The following is a 12,805-nucleotide window of genomic DNA, read 5'->3' as shown; positions in this document are numbered from 1 at the left end:
TTTCCGTCGCCAGCAAGACCAGAGGCGAGCCCCAAATACTCCCCACAGTCCCAGTACAGGAGGGAGGTTTACCTTGACGAACTGTCAGCATTTACACGCGGTTGTTTGTAAATGCCACTGTGTGCAAAGTCATCTCAAAAGACGTTTTTAAAAAGACAGCCAGTGAAATTCAGATTTCCTAGATATACAGCCGTTACATTTCACTTAAGTGGAGCTTCAATAATTTTTCTCTCTTTTCTAACAATATATATAAATACAAATAAAACAATATGTTTACCGTTTTACCATTTACCGGATCCCCTCAACCACCTTGGAAAACACATTCTTTATACATATAGGAACAGGTAAAGGTTTATTCCACGTCTGAAAGGAAAAGAATAAGAGACAACGTTTCAGCTAAGGGGCCATCTTCACGTGTCCAGGTGTCTTCATATATAGTTGATTTTATCCTCACAAACGCGAAGGTTTTAAAACACCTTATTATTGTAAACGTGTCTCTCTTATTGTCATGCATTGGTGATCAAAGCTTTTTAAAATCTAGATTTGTAAGGAGACTCCAGACTTCGCTAACACTGTAGCATGCTTGAACAGCCGTTTTCATACGCCTCATATTCCTTCCAATAAAATCTGACTTGACGATTTAAGATACAGATACTGCCCTCTACTGGTAATCGTGTGTTACCGCCAGTTATTTGTTGTCTTAATTTTTAATAATAATAATAATTGCTTACACTTATATAGCGCTTTTCTGGACACTCCACTCAAAGCGCTTTACAGGTAATGGGGTCTCCCCTCCACCACCACCAATGTGCAGCCCCACCTGGATGATGCGACGGCAGCCATAGTGCGCCAGAACGCTCACCACACATCAGCTATTAGTGGGGAGGAGAGCAGAGTAATGAAGCCAATTCATAGATGGGGATTATTAGGAGGCCATGATTGGTTAAGGCCAATGGGAAATTTGGCCAGGACGCCGGGGTTACACCCCTACTCTTTTCGAGAAACGCCCTGGGATTTTTAATGACCACAGAGAGTCAGGACCTCGGTTTTACGTCTCATCCGAAGGACGGCACCTGTTTACAGTATATTTTAGTACTTGTTCACAGGTAAACCAGTTTCCAAATTACCGCTGGTACAACACGAGAGCCCATATTCACATGTTTAGGTATTAGTTTCAAGATCGATACAATTTAACAATTAAAAACAAAATTGAAAGCACGAGCATAATAATATAATGATCATAGACTTTACATTTTCTATACATTTTTGAAGTACAAAGCAGGTGTTTCACCTACTTTAAATATACGATTAAAATTGTTCTAATACCATGTATTCATTACAGAAAGCAGCGGAGACAATTATATTCCAAATAAAAAATGTATTTATTTCAAAGGGTACGGGACTTTGTGAATCAATAAAAACGTTAAAAAAAATAAGCCGATTTAGTTATTTTGCAAATAAGTAAAGCATTTTAAAAATAGATTCTCATTGACAGTAAACAAGCCGATCCACCTGGCGCTGCCGGCTTGAACAGCTCTCAGACCCGTGATTGGCTAAACCCCCGAACAGCTCGGGCCGCGATTGGGTGAAGAGTGAGAATCGACACTCTGATTGGGTGAAGCGCCACAGAGGAAGTCCCGAGAACATGTAAATACACAGGTGATGGCTGTTCTTCTTGGTCCAAATACTGTAGAACCGGTTAATCGTGTGTTCTGTATGAGCACGCTGGATATACTGTAACACATCCATTGGTTTCCAATTACTGATCAATCTAAGAGAAGTCGCACTGAGGTCAAAACTGAATAGCAGACAAAGAATGTCCTGGCATCCACAGAGTTTCACGACTGCGATAGCATGTCACAATAGGAATGCGCGTATCACGATCACATCGCGATAACCGTTGCGACCGGCGCAACACTGTCATGGCCCTATATCGCGATATGACATACCCCGACAAAACGCCCTGCCCCCATGTCGCGACATGGAGCCCGTATATCACGATATTGCGTACCACCGACAAAACGCCCAACCCCATGTCGCGACATGAAGCCCGCATATCGCGATATGACATACCCCGGCAAAAATGACCAGCCCCATGTCGCGATATGAAAGGCCCTATATCGCGATATGACATGCCCCTGCAAAATGCTCCGCCCCATGTCACGACATGGAGTCCATATATCGCGATATGACAAAAAATTGCCACACCCCATGTCGCGACATGAAAGGCACTATATCGCGATATGACATACCCCGACAAAATGCTCCGCCCCCATGTCGCGACATGGTGTCCATATGTTGCGATAGGACATACGCTGACAGGACATGCTGACCCCATGTCGCGACACAAAGTCCATATATAGCGACACGTCCTATCTGGGTATATCATGTCCTGATATGAGACCTTTGTTGCGACAGCGGTGCCAGGGTGGCATGGAAGCAAGGCGCCAGTTGTGATATACACTGCGATATACATGGGGTCCAGATCATGACATGCTGCTGAGGTCTTGTCGCGATGGTATCCAACAGTTACGCGTTTGGCAACAGCGTGTCACGGTAGATGAAAAAAGGGAAACGTGCCTTAGAAAATAAAAAACATAGATCTTACAATCACGGTGATTTCACATACATTACAACCACAGGTTTATGTCATAACTTATTAACTTGTTGGCATGCGTCATCTCATGTGAATAATAGGCTCATATGTTTATGGATATTGATTGTCATTAAAATGTTACGGGTACGAGCTAAACTGTAACAGAGCGCTTGAACTCAGCAGACGGGGTCACTGGAGGTCAAAGCCACCGTGCATGGTCACGTAAGCATCGGAAAAAAACAAGGCGCAGTATCTCGGAAACGAAAGCAGCACAAGCGCTACTTTCAACGGCTTAAACCGGCACAAACGTAGCACTAACGAATGAGGTGGGTTTCATCGTTTGTGCTGTCTGTAGGGGGGCAACTTCACGGAGCTTTTACTTTGCCTTTAAATATTCAGCGGACTTGAGCATAACATGCCAGAAGAACGTGCAGGCACGAACGGGTTTCAGAGGTTGGAGAAAATGCATCGCCCCAAGGGTAATATCGAGTGAGAAGCCATGAGAATAAAAACTGCGAAGGTATTAAAATATTAATTTAAATCTTGATAGATCCTTCGTGATGCTTTAAAACTTGTATGAAACCCACGACATTTAGTCTTGAACAGAGAAGACTGAGGGGATAGCAATGAAACAAGCAATCAGAAGCCATAAAGTCTGTGACAAAGTCTACCCAGAGAATGTCCTCAGAATTAACAGTTAAACTGAAACCAGAGGGCGCAAATGAGCACAGCCATATCACCCTGCTCAACACAGCTGGTAACCCAGTGAAGCAGGTGTGAGCCAGGCCAGTGCCTGAATGGGAGACCCCCTGGGAAAGCTAAGCTTGCTGCTGGAAGAGGTATTAGAGGGGCCAGTAGGGGGCGCTCACCCTGCGGTTTGTGTGGGTGATGGGGACACTATTCTGTATATAGGCGCTGTCCTTGATGAGATGAGATATAAAACCGAGGTCCTGACTCTCTGTGTTCAATAAAAATCCCAGGACATTTCTCGAAAAGAGTAGGGGAGTCACCCTGGTCTCCTGGCCTAATCTCCCATTGGCCCTTACCAATCATGGTCTCCTAATAATCCCCTCTGAACGGGCTTCATCACTCTTTTCTCCTCCCCACTGAGAGCTGGTGTGTGGTGAGCGCTCTGGCGCACTATGGCTGCTGCTGCATCATCCAGGTGGGGCTGCACATTGGGGGTGGTGGAGGGGATCCCCATTACCTGTAAAGCACCCCAACTAATTCACTGTATTTTTCCAGAAATGTTCAGAAAGTCTTGGTAGTTTGGTAGTTTGAGTGGAGTGTCCAGGACAGCGCTATATAAGTGTAAGGAATTATTATAATAATATTCTTATATATTATTGCCACACCACAAGAAGGCTCCACAACCGGAAACGTTGTGTTTTTTTCTTCTTCTCTTTTCAGCATGGAATGAACTTTTACTTCTTCCTTACTTCCTTATTATTGTTTTTATATAACTACAGCATGTGGAAGTCTTCTTTCAATAAACAGCAGGATCAGAACCTCAGATCAATTAGCTACTCATTAGCGAACAGGCTAGAAGGGCCTCCTCTCTTTTGCAGCTTCTCTCCTGTTCTTATATAATCACTCTGGCAGAGTTAGCAACAAGGATTTCCAAACAGCCTGCACCAACACAGACACCTAGAGGAAACCCTTTCACATACAGTACCACACACTGAGCCTCCTCCACCAATACGCACAAACACACCACCGCGAGTGACAGTCCTGGGAACTGAACATTGATTTCCGTTCTATTTCAGTCTTTTATTTATGACTCTCAGCCGCAGACAGAGCACACGCTGCGAATGTAGAACGTCAAAAAGATATTTATGGGCCTCGAAAATTGCTTGATAAGGAAAAAAAGGCTCTTGTTTTTAAATCAAAGTTTCTTTTTCTTCGAGGGAAACAACTGCCAAGCTCCAGGACTCGATACAAGTGTCGGTATTAGTTCGATTTGGCTGAGCGGATTAACCTTCATAAAAATGGAGACAAAAGTCCACTGTTACCCTATGTTCTTGATGTGCCATGACTGAAGTTTAATCATCTCTTTATTTCCACCAATGTATTCATGCGAGGGTATGTAGCATGCTTTACAAAGCTTCAAGAAAAAGCCCCTCAAGAATTTTGGTTTTGAAAGATGAAATGTATTCTTTCGAGCTCGATTGGTTTACTGCCCCTTTGCAAAAGTCAGTATTCTCCAGTGGAACACCGCAGTGATACTCATCACAGAAGACCCTGAAACTGAGTATCCCAGCACCTAGTCATCCTCGGAGTCATGAGAGCATCAGAGACACCATTCCACAGCAGTCTTTCTTCTGCAGAGTATTTTTACTAGACTCATTTCCATTGTCACGAGCAGTGGGAGTGCCTCAGGGCCAGCAGCGCACAAGCAGTTGTTGCGCTAACAGCAGGCGGAACAGTTTGGTTCAATGTTGAGGGAATACAGCCCCTATGGCAGAATGGCACAATGGCGTTTGTAGAATATGTGCCACTATGCACTTTTCAGAGCTCCACGAAGACAAAGCTCAGATGGGTATCTCTGGCAGGCAAAGCCTTTCCCCCGCAAGTTAATCCTGTTTTCTGGGCCCGCTTTGGTGTCAAAAGCTCCCCTTTATGTCCGCCCATCTCGTATCTTTGGCAACGCTACTGAGCACGATGCTGAAAATGACCTGGAAGCGAAAGCTGTGTCTGTTCAAATCGTGAGAACAGACAGAGCTGGATTAAGGGGAGAAGAGACCCCCTGGAGACCCATCTGATCGGGGGAAATCTGAGATCCTTTGCCAGCGCGTGGCAACAGCTCTTTCAGCTTGTGTCACCTGGCTGCGAAAGAGATGGATCTTTAAACGTGCTTGTGCGTTTCTCCTCGTGGTTCACAAGGATTGATCAGGAGTCGTTCAGGTGGGTAGCTGCGTCAGCATGCGTAGGCTGCAAAGGAACAAGTAATAGGTTTATTCCAGGCTGAAAAAAAGAAGAAAGAAAACACAACGTTTCGGCCGTGGAGCCTTCAGCCCTCACACCTGAAGAAGGCTCCACGGCCGAAACGTTGTGTTTTCTTTCTTCTTTTTTTCAGCCTGGAATAAACCTATTACTTGTTCCTTTGTAGATCAGGAGTCTCCTTTTCTTGTAATGAAGGTTCTGTCAATGAGAATTATTTGTTTGTTATCCACTGCATTTGTGATGAAAAACCAATACTGGTAAACAACTAAACACAAACCAGACAACGCAGGAGGAAGCTGTGTGGACGGACATTTGACACCAAGGGTTTAGGAGGCACTTCTGTACCCAAAGGGTTGGGGGAGTGTGGAACAAGCCATTGTCACGTCCTCTGCAGCCAGAGGGCGCTCCTTCTCTGTCCTGTCCCTAGTTTCCGGTCTGCTGTCCTTCCTGTCCCTCTCTTTCCCTTGGGCTATATATTTCCGGGTCTTGCACTCTGTCCTAGCTCAGCACTGAGGTTCGGATGTCCTGAGACCCGCCTAGCACCAGGGCGCCCCACGTCCGCTCCCTGAGGGCATAGGTTTCTATACGGCATTCCTGAACTCTTTGCACTAATGAGCCCGGGCCTTTTTCCCGTCTCGCCGCTACGCATATGGGTCTTTTTCCGCTCTCCTGCTCCCCACGGTTAGTCCCTTTGGACGTCCGTGACAGCCATCCAGACATGCGGCTCTTTGGATCAGCTGCCAACGACCAAAAAGACTAGTGGCATGTGTGCCTGTGCTTTGTAAGCACTCTTTTTTAATATATTCTTAAAAGCAACTATGTGAGAAAGTGTTCAAATGGAATGAGCTATTTAGATGCCTGCTTCTTTGTGAAGGGTCCTTGAGTCAAAAGCCTGTTGCAGCAGACTGGGGTGTTACCAGGACTGTCCTGTAAGATTCATTCTTTTAAGGACTACTGTATGTGTAAGGGGTGTAAAGACGAATGGCTCCAATAGAATTGTCATGCTTGCACTGCAGGGGTCCACACCTTTGTTAACCAAAGTGACAGTGTTACACAACCTCTTCCCACCCCTTTCCCTACGTGTGAATCAAGGAGAATGCCTCAAGAAGAGCGAATAGGTTCTGTACTGGTGTTTTCTTTTGAGTTCTGAATTCACTCCTTTCCTCTGCAGCTTGCTTGAATGCCTCGGTGACGATGGACACCGGTCTAGGCCGTACGACCTACAGCCAGCATCCCTGAGAAAATGGCAGTCTGAAGAAATGGTTCTGAAATAGTGCTGTTCCTCAGTGGCAAAACTGAAATCGAGCGGAAAATGACGACCAGTATGAAGCATTACGGATCTGACACGGATCACTGCTGTAGCAGACGTCTTTCCAGGACAAACTGAATTTTGACTTCACTTCTGACAATACAGAGATTCTTGCACAGCAACAACCGCGTTAGAAGAAACACTTTCATATAAAACCCACCAAATTTAAGGCTTCAAACCGGGGATGATTTTGCATAAAATTCAAGACTGGGCAAACACCTCGCATTGAACTTTTTTATTTTCTGAAAAGGGGTACAAATTTGTGGCGATCTTCCATAGTCATTAGTTTTTTAGCTATCAGTTCATCCAGGTAGCTCTACCTTGTAGAGTACACAGAACATAATTTTAGCCATATAGATGTGTAGAGGGAAAAATAAACAAAGTTAAAGACAATGAACCCTGACAGGGAATTACTTCGATTTTTACTTGTAAATTATTTCACTTTGGCTGCTCATGTACAGTGGACCCGGAGTTATTGTAAGCACTATTTTTGAAGTCCCCTCATTCAATGCTAAAGATTGCTAAATGACCAGCTTCATGTATTGTCAACCTAATTAAACTAGAACAGTCAACATTGTTATGATAGTAGAAACCACTCGTGGAGGTTTTGATTAAATTGATGTATTTTGTGATTCTATATTGTCTGCGAGGTTTCCAACGAGGTTTCCAAGTGATTACTGATAGTGTCCTCGCTGCCAACACCTACAGTATCTACCACATTGGCCGTAGTTAAATATTTCTGCAAAATGTCGAAAGCAAAAAACAGACCTAAAACAAACGCTGTGGTTCGTTTTCGATGTCGGTCTCGTACGTTTCCATGCGCTCCAATCGGGCTGCTCGCGTGTTTGTATAGGCCGACGAATTTCTTGGGTAGAAGCAGCGGGCGTTATCAGCACCGAGCGCAGTCAGCGTTCAAAACAATCAGCCTTTTGTTCAGCCCTTTAAAAGCGTTTTCGATCGCTTCGCATTGAAAAGGTGGTGTAAGAGCTCTCACCTTCCAAAACTTCACATAACGAATAGATGTTGCGGGGAGCTACTGCTTGCTGTACCTCACAGCGGTGTTTATACGCAGTCCCGAATAACGACGACGGCGTGACACTGCCTAGACCACAAACACAACACTTGAGAACACAACAGTAAAACAGGTCGGGATTTTAACGCTTGTACAGCATTCTTTTCAATGTTCGTTATAACAAAAAACCACTTCAGACAGAGTATTCCAAGTCCCGTTTCTGCTCTTAATCCATCGTGTCCCGTGTGTTTTCCTGTACTTTCAGTTTTGTTTTCCCATTACAAAACAGGAGCAGACAGTGAAGTAAAAGTGACCAGCACTGAGCTGTACAGCAGTTTATGACGACGGAACACTAAGGGAGCATACTTAATAATGCTTGTGTATTTCTAATACTGTCTCTAATACTTTATCTATTGATTAAGGCTCTATCACAGAGACTCTTCATCTTTTAAGTCAACACATCCCACTTTTGGAATCCGCGTGGTTGAACACATCAGGGATTCAAGTTAGTAAGTGCATCTCCTTGTTTGAAAGTAATCTCACTGTTTTGATGTTTATGCTTTAATTGCTTTTGCCAATCGGGCAGAAGCAATTAAACGACGGCTCTTGTGTTGTTATTACGGATTAAGAAAAATGAACACTGACAGTGAAAAACCGAGATTGAAGTCCAGTTTGAATAATCGTTAAACTGAGAGACTGTCGTTTGTGTCATTTTAATCTCAAAACACATTTTAATTTTTTAAAGGGTGTACGGTACATAAATACATATCAACCCCTTTTATCTTTACCTAAAAGTGATATTTTTTCTTTGTTGTTAGTATATATGGATACATTCTTAGAATGCTTATCAAAAGTATCTCTCCCTTGGACTATTTCACATTTTCCCTTTACCATATGGAATCTTGCTGTATTGAATTGGGATTTTTTGCCATTGATCAACACAAAACACTATAATATCAAGTGAAACCCTCCTAAATTATCAGTATTAAATAGAAAAAATGCGTCATTCATGCCCTTGACTCAATATTTCGAAAATCTGATAACATAATGAAACAATTTACCATATCAGTTATAGAGACTAATAATCATCTTATTTAATCTGAATTCTTAACCAATTTTTTTTGGACAAAATTGTTTTCTTGCTCATTTGAAGCAAATTTTAAATATGATTCAATCCAACCTTCTCGCCTTCCATTCCAAAAATCATTTGAACATAAAGTCATGGGCAGAGGTGGCTCTGTGGCTCAGGATCTGTGCCTGTGGCTGGAAGGTTGCTGGTTCAAATCCTGCGGCCGGCAGAGGAATCCTACTCCGTTGGGCCCCTGAGCAAGGCCCTTAACCCCAACTGCTCCAGGGGCGCTGTATAAATGGCTGACCCTGCGCTCTGACCCCAAGCTTCTCTCCCTGTCTGTGTGTCTCATGGAGAGCAAGCTGGGGTCTGCGAAAAGATAATTCCTAATGCAAGAAATTGTAAAGGGTTAATAAAGTGATGTTATTATTATATTAGTATGAAAGCAAAAAAAGCAACAGATGAGTTTTGGACAACAATACTGTTTTTTGCCTCTAGGTTTAAACAGAGAAAAACAACACAATTAAAATTATAACAAAAATGTCCATTAGCCCTAAAAAAATGCTTCATATAAGAGGTAGCAAAGCTCTTTATCCTCTAGTGAAAAGAAACTGATGCAGCTTAAAGAGAATTCGCAAACCCTTCATTAGCAACAATATGAAAGCAGATACAATGAGGCAATTCAAAATCTAGAATAAAAAGTACATTCGTACATTTGCTCGGTTCTACGATGTGAGAGGAACAACATAGCTACAAAAGAAGCTCGAAGCTAGAAACCTTCTCTATTCAGTAGTTCCGGTGGGTAGCTGCGTCAGCATGCGTAGGCTGCAAAGTAATAGGCTTATTCCATGCTGTAAAGAGGAGAAAGAAAACACAGCGTTTCAGTCGTGGAGTTGTGGAGTTTCACCCTCACACCCGAAGAAGGCTCCACGGCCGAATCGTTGTGTTTCGTAACCTCTCACTTATTCCTTTGCATACATCCATAGTTAATTCATACATCCTAGTTAATTCCCGTGCTATCTCTTTTCCTTGCAGTGGCTTAAGCCCAGTCAGACACATAACACACAGTGACATGCGCATGTGCAGTTATCCCCAGAGCCACCGGGAGACAGAGGTTTGCGAGTGTTAAAAGCAACAAGCCAATCTCACCCAGCTCTTCTAAATCATAACCCTTACTGAAATTGTCCATTCACGGTATATATCTCACACAAACACTTCTTCTCCCATTTGTCTCGAGCATCCCCCCTCTAGCCCTTCTCCACCTTCGTTAACCTCTCTCTGACGGGGGGGTCCTACGGCCAGGGGGGTGTCCCTTAGCCAAGCGGGTGAAGCCTAATCCGCTCCGATATGCACAAAGTTTCTGATTCTTGGATAGCATTGTTCCCCACGACGCGAGAACGCACTCATCGTTGTGCCTGAATTGCATCATCTGACAAACAGAGGGGTAAAGCACGCTGAGTAGAGATGTAGAGTTAGAGATTGCGAAACTGAGAATGTACTGTAGCTCGGGTTTGAGTTGATAGAACAAACAGGCGGCTCGCTGTTGAAAATCTGAATCCTGTCACTCCATAGTACTGGAACGGTCTCTCGGTCCGTCTTACACCTGGCAAGTCAGTTTCAAATGAAGACTCGCTTTTTGACACGAGCCTTGTTTCATTTACTGTATTCGTTTGTGTGTACCTCTCTCTTGTTTCACTGTAAAGCACCTGGAGATGATGTATCATAAAAGGAGCTGTAGAAATTACACATTGTTGTTGCCAGTAGGCATACTTTACAATTCTACAGTTCCGGAACTGGCATCACATAGCAAAGACTATGAACAGTGTGTAAACCCAGACATTGTCTGGAGCACTGATTTGAATTGACACAATCAAGGAACTGTGTCATCCCAAACCCAGAGTAAACAATCTGTATTGTTTGCCGAACAGCAAATGCTCTTCTGAAGATACAGGATCAGATAATGTAATTAATGTTAAATGAAGGGACTTGCTTGTTTGTTTTGACATTGGACATTCTGTTCCAAACAAATGTGCCAGTTAAATGGTAACTCTACTGTTCCTACAGTTTATGGTTATGGTGATCTGTGTGAAGGCTTTTTTTTTCTCTTAACTGCTTGGGCACGCAGGCAGGGGTTTCCAAAGGATTTCCTGGGGAGCCCCCAGTCCAGCAGCTTCTTGAAAGAAGCCCTGGTATCAGCTCCAATAACAAGGCCAGGTTTCTTGTTCCACACTCCCGCTTCTCTTTGGGTAAAGAAGTGCCTCGTATTGCTGGGTTCAAATGCACTACCATGTAGTTCCCACCTGTGTCGCCTGATTCAGTTTCACTGTTCATCCTGAAGATGCCCAGAGGGTCAACGTTGTCAAACACTTTGAGGATTTTAAAAACTCGTATAAGGTCCCCTCATAGCGTTCTCTGTTCTAGACTGAAAGGGTTCAAATCTTTCAGCCTGTCAGTGTCAGACCTGCTCTTAAGCCCCAGAATCTATCTGGATAGATTCCAGCACAGCAATATTTCTATAGCATGGTGACCAAAGTTATACACAATATTTTTCATGACAAACTTAAGAATGATTGCTTATTGCAGTGATTGAAAACTGAAATCAATTAGTCTTAATCACAGGCTTTGGGGGAGGGGGGATATTTTGACTTTGCTTTAAGCTTTTATAAGGTTGAATGGGATTTGTCATTTTTTATTTGTAAATCAACGTCTGAGTGTCAGAACTGGCCTCAGTTTATATGTGTTGCGTAAAACATAACAACCACAACCTTCACCCTACCTTCATCGTCAATTGATCACCTATTAAAAGCTGTTTAGTTGATTATGTTGAGGAAAGGGAGCTTAAAGTTCTGAATTTTTAAAGCTGTTGGAAGCAGTTCCAAGCAAGGCATTTCTGAGACTCTAGACTGGGTTTGAAAACAAGATAACCGATGTCTAAACAAGCAGATCAATTGATCAATAAGCACTGGATGGAGAGACAGACTAGTTTCCACCAGGACCTGGACTGAGGAACACTGGGTGAGTTCATTCACCTCCTGACAAGGGCTCATAAATAGAATAACTTTTTTTTTACATTTGAAAGGCACTGTACGTAAATATTTCTGAAATGCAAACTCACGGGGTAACAGAACCCGTCAGACTCGATATTGCTGGCAAACACAGTACGCGAATAAGTAAATACGATAGAATACGACACAGCGAGTGGTGCGGTAGTCCGAGTTTAATGAAGAAAAGTGTCAAATATGTGATTAAGCCAGTAACAGCTGCACCGCGCATGACAGGGGACCCGCCTCCCGTCTCCCAGCCACGCCCACGATCACGACGCCGGAGGCGAAAAGCTTTCCGGGATTGGAATGAGTCCTTTGAATAGCAGTCATGGGTGTTTTTCCCACCGACTAGTTTAGGTAACAGTTGTAGCAGCTATCTAAACGCGCTGGTTCGAGGTCGTCTTGGGATGGTTTGTCTGAGCATGATGTATACGTAGGAGACTCATAGAGACCAACCTATACCCTTCGCCCTTGCTACGATGCCTGTTATCACACAAGGCACGTCCTATCCCTCTGCGAATGGGACTGGGTGATGCGTCTCTGAAAATACATTTTATATTGGTCTTCTTTTAAAAAAAAAACAAAAACAAAACAAGCCTCGCTCCCGCACACATACGCGTTTTTTTTTTGTTTGAAGCCGACATATTCCGGCTTATAATAAACCAGGTGGCCCACGAGGACCTGCCGCACGCGCAGTAGCTCAGCCTTGCGACCCGCCCCCGTCCTCGCGAGCTGGAGTGGAACGCGGGATTATTTTTTTTCCAACCACCCGCGGAACCCCGGGAGATGGTCCGCTCCGGTGACGTAGGCGAGGGTACAAAAGCGGCGGCGT

Source organism: Lepisosteus platostomus, chromosome 12 (genome assembly GCF_059453375.1).
Source record: "Lepisosteus platostomus isolate fLepPlt1 chromosome 12, fLepPlt1.hap1, whole genome shotgun sequence".
NCBI classification, from domain to species: domain Eukaryota; kingdom Metazoa; phylum Chordata; class Actinopteri; order Semionotiformes; family Lepisosteidae; genus Lepisosteus; species Lepisosteus platostomus.
This window is presented reverse-complemented; position numbering follows the sequence as displayed.